This window comes from Micropterus dolomieu, linkage group LG03 (assembly GCF_021292245.1).
Source record: "Micropterus dolomieu isolate WLL.071019.BEF.003 ecotype Adirondacks linkage group LG03, ASM2129224v1, whole genome shotgun sequence".
Lineage (NCBI taxonomy): Eukaryota > Metazoa > Chordata > Actinopteri > Centrarchiformes > Centrarchidae > Micropterus > Micropterus dolomieu.
In genome coordinates, this window is record NC_060152.1 from 24,680,127 (window position 1) to 24,688,669 (window position 8,543).

The window sequence follows — 8,543 nt, forward strand, 5'->3', positions numbered from 1 at the left end:
TGGTCTAAACTAAAACAAACTGGCATGAAGGACTGACTGCATTAATGGGATTTACATTTTCGTGTTTGTAGGGATGTAGAGATGGATGTAATTTTGCAAAATGGCCCAAAGCTATATTTTTATTAGTTGTTGAAGAACATGTGTAGTAGAGTGAAAAATGAGCCAGTGAACTGGAGGAAAACCTTTAATGCCAAAGAATCCTCTCATCACTGCTGAACATACACGCTTTAATGGGATGGATAATATCAGTGGATATCTGGTGGATGTAGTCAGCATATCCTAATCATGATTAGGAGCAAATACAGCAGGCATTTCCACTCATCAATAACCTAGTGCCTCCTGTAATAGCTGCTTTCTTAGATTCTTTAAAGTAATTATCATGCTTTGTTGTCTAAGCAGCTCCATTAAAATTGGGGCTTCTCCTTTAATTCCCTGAAATACCACAAAGGCCTCTTTCCCTGATTTTATAGTGTTTTTCTCTACAGGTTTACACACACACACATGCTGATCCTGTTGGCCTATTATGAGACATTTTATAACTTAACTAAAGATAACAATAATCAATGAAAATGGACATAATGAAATGGATTTCACCTGGCCTATTCGGGGTATTGTTAACCGCATCATTTGTGTCATTAGTTTACTTTATCCAAGTAGGTAGCTAGGAATATGATGCACAGATCAATTAAATGCACCAACCATAACCAAACTACAGAATCAGAATCATACTTGCCGTAATTTAGTTTGGGAGAAAAACAATAATGTGGAATAACAGGAAATGAGAAAACAAAATATTTCTGGAAGCAAACTCAAATTCATGACAGCATCTGGACATAAACTTAATGCTGTGACATTTCACTTCCTGTGTTGATGCAATTCATTTAAATGGAGCGAAAATGAACTCAGACATACAGTTATTCCATCAGCAGTTAAATAATCATCATCTCTGAGAGATTTAACTGAAAATAAGAAAATGTAATAAACTGTATTAGTTTTCCACAGATTCCAGAGGGATTTATGCAACATGCTGCCCAGCCCTGCTCCACCATCGCATCTCTACCCCCCACTTTATTTGGAAAATGTGCAATTGTATCTTTTGTTGCTGGAGTTACTTTCTCTCTATCACTTCTTTTGTTAAGAGCCATAGAGTGAGGTATCACATCTCTGCTGGAAATGCTTTTATTTAGTTTTTTCCCTTAAAGTATCTTTTCTATTCTTACCATTGTCTTCATTGTTACACTGTATTTACTCCTCTGTCTTTCCCTCTAATTCTCCCTCCCCTGCTCTGTCTTCTTCTTTATTGTGTGTGTTTAGAATCTGCTGCTGTGACAGAAAGCCTCGCCACTGTCACACACACACACACACACACACTCTGCACCATTTACCGAAACTCTACATGCTAACATGTAAATAACCTGAACTCCGCCTGAACCTTCTCATCCCCTCTCTCTATACATACACACACACACACACACACACACACACACACACACACACACACACACACACACACACACACAAATAAATGTGCAAGCCCAGATGCTGCACTGTAATTGCCCACTGTGGCTTCCTGCTGTGGCAAAGATATTTTTAATGCACACACTTAAAGACACACACACACACACACACACACACTAATCCTTGCCTCTGCAACATCTGCCACCCCCCCCCCCAACACATGTGGTGGTTAACTGCAACCACACACACATATACACACATCATGCATGCACCCAGTGTCACCATACAGGCAGCCCCTCCCTGTTTAACCACCAACTCTGACATCAGTTCTAAATAAAATGATGTGGTTGTTCACCAAAAGGCACAACCTCACCCTCTACTGCTGTTTTTTCATCTTCAGCAGTGTTTCCCTTGGATAGTTTTCTTGGCTGTGTGGAAAGACCTTTGGAACAGTGTTTGGATCATGTGACCCTAAACATTTCTACCTAAATGCGTAGTGAGAGTGAATTAATATTATTTTAAAAAGGTACATTTGTATATTTCTTGAAATATGTAGGCTGTGGGACACCAAATATTCTCAATTAATCAGTGTTGTTAGTCTTTTGTTAGAATTAACATATTTCAATTTCTTTCTGCATTGCTCTCTTACCTGCCTTTTTTCTTCCAATACTTATCTTCTTCTTCTGTCATCGACTTTAGCTTAATTTTCACCCTTAGCCTCGTTAACATCAGCTTGTTTTATGTCAAAAAGACACAATTTCATAAGGTCATACCTTTACAGGGGGGACTATATCCACATGTGTTTGGCTGAAGTAAAACATGCTTTGATAGTAATTCTCCACTAAACAACTAATGCGATAATAAACTTGCTGGCAGCTATTTGAGGTCGGAGCTCAGTACAAAATAATAAATGCATGCCCCTAATTAGGGAATCATTGAGAGAAGCCGTGGCTGTTTTTCACCTTGTCGACTCTGATTTAATGACTAAGAGAGTGAACTGATATTGTTTAAACTGGCTGAAATTTTCAGGTGTTATATTGGTCTAATTATAGAATATGTACACATACATACATACATACATACATACATATAGTTTTACCTTCTAATATAATAATAATAATAATAATGAATAAACTAATGGCTGATAGACGTGGGTGACATATATAAAAAAAACCTAGTCATGATATGTCTAATTTTATATTGAGCTATCAACAGATGTCAAAATCTACTTTTCTACTTTTTATGGATACAGTCACCAGATGGGAATGGCTATTTCTGTCTAATCCAGTGAATGAAATACCTGACAAATCAAGATATTTATCACATGGATGCAAAAATCATGTAAAACTGGATATAAAAAAACAGTATTACCAAACCGCAGTCCTGCTCATTGATTGCCCACAATGTTCAGCATTCAGGAATTCAGGAACAAATTTATATCATCTCCTGGTATATATTGTCATACTGTCCACCCATAGCAGTTGGTAAGACTGTCTAAATCCTTTACAGTCTATGGTCTAAATGTTTGTAATTTGGAGAGACGTGTAGATTTATTACATTTTTGGTATTTATTATTAAACCTGCCAAGAGGCAGTACTGCTTTGTCCAGGCTGGGGGAGAGATCGGCTATCCATCTCTCGATGAGCATTTACTATCAACTAACCTCACTAGTTAAGAGAGACAGAGACAGGGAGGGAGGGGAGAAAGGGCGAGCAAAGAGAGAGAGAGAGAGCAATGGATGTATCAAACAGCAGCCCCCTGCTGAGCAGGGAATGGAAAAGCTGCTGGCACCAACATGAATATTTCAGCAGATAGCTACATCTCTCTGTACCTCTCTCTCTCTCTCTCTCCGTACCGCTCTCTGTCTGTCTCTCTCTCTCTCTCTCTCTCTCTGTAGCCCTTTTCTTTTTCTCTACTTCCCTTCCTCTTAACCCTCCTCCACCCCCCAAACCCCGCTTCTCTCCCTTTACTCTGTTGTGGAGTGGGCAGTATTAATGAAGGGAGTGATAGAGACGGAGGGAATGAGACAGAGAGAGAGACCTGGTCGGACTGAATTCTGGGTAGCAGTATCAGAAAATGGCTCCTGAATGTAAATCTGGGAAAGCAGCAGCAGAGTCTTGCCTCAACTTGGCTGCTTCCCCAACCCCCCCCAGCTAGACACTTGTGATGGTTTGGCCCTGGGTAGTTAGACAATAAAAACAGAACGAATGGAACAAAACAAATATCAGCAAGGAGGGAGTTTCTCTGGAGAGCCTGCTTTTTTATTTAAATCTAATAATAAGTAATAATCCCTTGATCACTAATAAGTTATGTTTCTGATAATTGCATTTAGCTACGATGCAACATTTGGTGCACAACGCACAATAAAGGTGAGCTGCTGCCTGGAGGAGCAATCTCAAAAACAGAAATAAAGCGCTGTTGTAAATTTGACTAGAAAGTGTGCATTTTAAGCTCGAGTAAAACAAGCCACTTGAGATTGAGAAATTGACGTGAATAATATTTAGAATTGATCTGTGTAGCAGTGTCTAGCTTGTATTTTTGGCATCATACCCAAAATAAACAAAACCCTTGGGTTGCCAGGAGTTTGTCATCAGAAACTTTTGGGGAATAGGGGATTTAATGTGTCTCTTGCATCCCATTTAAAAAGCCTCTTCCACTGATTCGTTCATTTTTAGGAGTTGAGCCATCGCCCAAAAACTGATTAATAAAATTGGTTCTTAAGGATATTTCTCAGTCACGATTATGATTGATTGAAAGCAAAACTGATTATTATAATTTTCCATTTGGGACCATAGTGTGGTTGAAGTGAGAGGAGAAATAATTTCAATTTACAATCTCCATCTATTTCATTTTCAAGTGACACTTACAAAATGCCTTGTATCTACAAAGGGAAGTGGAACACTACTTTAGGCCATGATGGCTTATAATAATGGATCTATTGCCCTGCTCGGCATGTTTTGTTATATCAGCCTAATAAACGAACTAATTCAGTTTGTTTCTGTTGAGATTGCAACAGAGGCCTTGCAGATAGTGCCAATATAAGGAGCCAGCTAAATAGCCTCCAACTTAGATATCCTGTACACATACATTATTTGTCATTATTTGTATTTGTTTATTTTTCTCCATCAGTGTTTGTGCCAAGGCATCTCAAGCTGGCTGACACTTATTTGGGTAGTAAAAAGTGGTTCCTACACTTCCCATAATGCAAATAATAGCATCTATTCCCTCCATGTCTGGAAAATGCCCATGTCTTTCACACTCAACACCCCCAAATCTGTAGTCTTCACACCCAAGCCAAGGAAACCCTGATGACGTCATCTTTTCGCCAATTTTAGAAAGCTCCAACCAGGAACAGATCACCGATCAGTGGAGAGCCCCTTTAAATATAATCATTAGATCAAGTCTGATATGTGGATGAACCTTTAAATAGTATGTGTGGCACCAAAGAAAGCATGTACTATATGTTGATCTTCAGGAAAACTAGTCCAATAAAGACACTACATCTTTAAGAAAGTCAGTGATAATGGATAGCAACAAGGTTAAATGTATCTTAACTTACGTAAAGGATATAAAAGTATGATAGTTTGAAATTTACTGTCTGGAAATTGGTGAAAACAACCTGCATTTCTGTGGATCACATGCTTGAATTTGAACTAGTCTTTGGCTTTCCGACAAAACTGTTGTTGATAAAAATGATGTAGTATGTTTTGAAGTACCAGCCAGATATTTGTCTATTTTTTAAGTACATGCGTTTGCCCAACACACCCTACCTTGCTCTCTCTTTTTATCAGGCTATTTTTTATATACACCCACATGCAGGCAAAATGACTTCAGATTTTAGCAGCATGGTAGTCTTTTGTTGCCGCGCTGGCCTTGTTTCTGTTTGAATCGAGTGCCAGTTTTAATGAATATCGTTCAGACTTTTCTTGCTTGTGTTCCCAGTGCGGTTCTCTGATTCATAGTTAATAACATGTTGAGTTTGCATCATGCAAAATGAAAAGGCCCACATTGCTTCTTACATTAATACTGAACAAAAACACTCAGAGGAATCTGCTGATGTGCTGCAGACTTCACGCTCAGTTTAAATAATTAGTGCAAAGGCGATAATTAACTTTTGATAGAAACTATTCCAAGATTAAGAAGAAATTACAGCAAAGTGTGGAATTTGTTGAAACTGGGAATAAACAGATGAACATCAGTATCATGATATCAGTTGTATCCTTATTCTTTGGCTGGACACTGAATCGAGCTCCACAGTCTGCCGTTTACCCTGTTCCTGACCTGCCTGCTGAACGCTGCAAGCTAAAACAGAGTTTCTCCACAGATCCATTATTGGGTTCTAACCCAGTATTAGCAAAGTGCTGTGTTTGACTGTGTACAGTGTGAGGTTGAGTGGTGGGCCACTGGCTGGTTAGTTTTCCATCTGCAGATATCCCTGTCATCATACAGACTCAAGTGCTTGCCCCGGGCCAAGATATGGACCAATAGTGACCTCTGATAAAACGTCTTCTGCTAAATATGAGTGTGTGCATGTATGTGTGTGTAGTATAACAGATAAGAGTGAAAGTGTGTACCTGGAAAGGATGGCTGTGTGTGTGTGTGTGTGTGTGTGTGTGTGTGTGTGTGCGCGTGTGCGTGTGTGTTTAATAGTCTGCTTAGTGTTTCATGGTGGTAAATCGTTCGTTCTGTCTCATCTCACACACCGCTGGACAGCAGAGTCTGCACTAACCTGATAACACACACATGCACGCACACATAACTTACACACACATGTAGGTACACACACACACATGCACCAAGGCCATGCACAGCCTCCCACCTTGACTTTACAAACCAGTAAATACTGCAGCCTGTGGAGTATCGGCCAGTATATTTGTCTGTCTGTCTAGTTACTGCCCAGTCTATCAGCTCCCTGCTGCCAAGGTCAGAATTGTTAGGGAAAGCTTCTACATCTGTTAGCCAGTGATGATCTGTGCTGTGGAGTTGGGGGTGTGCAAATATAATGTAAAGGTTAAGGGGAGATCAACTCTGAAATATAATCTGGAGCCTGGCCATGACACGTAATCAGTGAAATCACTCCTAAAACAAATGGCTAGCTAGTGTAGTGATGCTAACAGTGGAGTAATATGATCCATTGGTGTGAATGAGATACAACATGGTCGCCTGAGTAATCCAAGTACTTCAGTACGAAAGAACTTTACTGAATTACTAAGTCCATGTAAGTGGACAATTTAGACGACAAGGAGAGAGTAAGATAAAGACAGAGAGATGGAAAATTTGATATTAGTGGAGAGATAAGGGCAGGGGAACAAACCAGGGAAACGAGAAACAGAGAAACAATAGAAAGTAGGAGGAAAGAAAGAAAGAAAGAAAAATAGATAGAAGGAAATAGAGAAGCGAAGGGGAGAGATGGAAGGCTTGGAGCAGAGGAGTTGGGAACAGAAAATGGAGGCAGCAGCAGATGAGAGAGGGTTAGATAGGTGAGCAGAGGAGACTGAGAGAGCGAATCTTTCCAACACAGAGGTTATTAAGCTATTGAACTCACATAGAGCAGTAATAGATGGCAATGAACCGTGTGTGTGTGTGTGTGTGTGTGTGTGTGTGTGTGTGTGTGTGGGTGTGGGTGAGTTTGAGTGTGGGTGGGTGTGTGTGTGTGTGTGTGTGTGTGTTTGTGGGCGAGTGTGTGGTGGATGTATAATGGAGGGTTAATACTGCTGGCTCTTAATGGTAATTTTGGCCTGTCACTCTTCTAAAGGCCATCGCTGTGGGCCATCAGCCAGCCGCACACAACCACTGGCAGCCTGCAAATGTCACCATTATCACAGTGGGTTCTCCGTGTGTGTGTGTGTGTGCGCGCGCGCGTGTGTGTGTGTGCATGTTGAATTACTTTCCTGTTTTCAATCCAGTCAGTCCTTGTTTCTTGCTTTTTTTCTCCTCAGAGTTTTTCCAAATGTCTGTCTGTCTGTCTTTCTCTTTCTTTCTCTTCGTCCATAACATTCCCTCTCTCCTCCTCTGACTGTATTGACGAGTCAGGCTGTAAATATTTACATGCACTGAAACCCCATCGATCGATCTCTGTCCATTTCTGTCTCACATTGACAGGGATCAGTTACATTCCCTGCTCTCTCTGTAATTGGCTCTCTTTTTTTTCAGCCGTTGTTTATTATTTATATCGTCCGTGTTTCCAGAAACCGTAGCTGCAATTTTAACATTTCTTTTAAGTAACTGACAGCCAACATTGTCTCTCATGTGTAGAAAATGTTTTATCACCATGGGGCCGAGCTAAGCCATTGATAATGCATGGGAACATGCTTGTCAAGAGAGAATTCAGTTTTTCTCTCTGGACAAACCTTGTTGTTTTAGGGTGTTTTTGGAAATTTACATTACAGAGCTGTTTTAAATGTCTTATTTTCCAACAGAAGATATATATATTTGCCATTTATGACGCATTTTCAGTCGTCTACCAGATAATACAAATATTCACATGGCAGATTTCAGTCTTGAGGTTTTGTTCCCTTTAACCCACTTGATTTTGCCCCTTTTATCATTCATCATAGAGCCTTGCCATGTGTCATGAACCTTGAACATACAAATAAAACATTTACAACAGTGTCTATAGGTCTCACTTTCATTGTGTGGTACAGGGTCTGTAGGTCTTCTTAAAAGAAGTTATTTTTGAAGCTTTCTCAATCGGCTGAACCATAATATCTTATTTCAATTTGTATTCAAGAACACACTCCCACATAAGTGTCAAGATGTATCATTGGACCTTCAGCATTTCACATAGGTATGGTTTACATGAAAAGCTGAACGCTAACCAGGACCAAATCAATGATTTTTATGCATTGTAGTTTGTCAGTTAATTGGTTACAGCACAGTTACTTTAATGCAATTATTGCCTTGCAGTTTTAAGACATGTTGGTGCGTCTTTTAGGTCAACAAAATCAGGTATTGCTATTTATAAAGATATAGGTCTGGGTTCCTTGTCTTAACTTCTTAGGTATTATACCCCAAAAAACATCTGTACATGTACATGTCACCTTTCTATGCATTTATAATCAAACAAACAAATATTATCACAACAG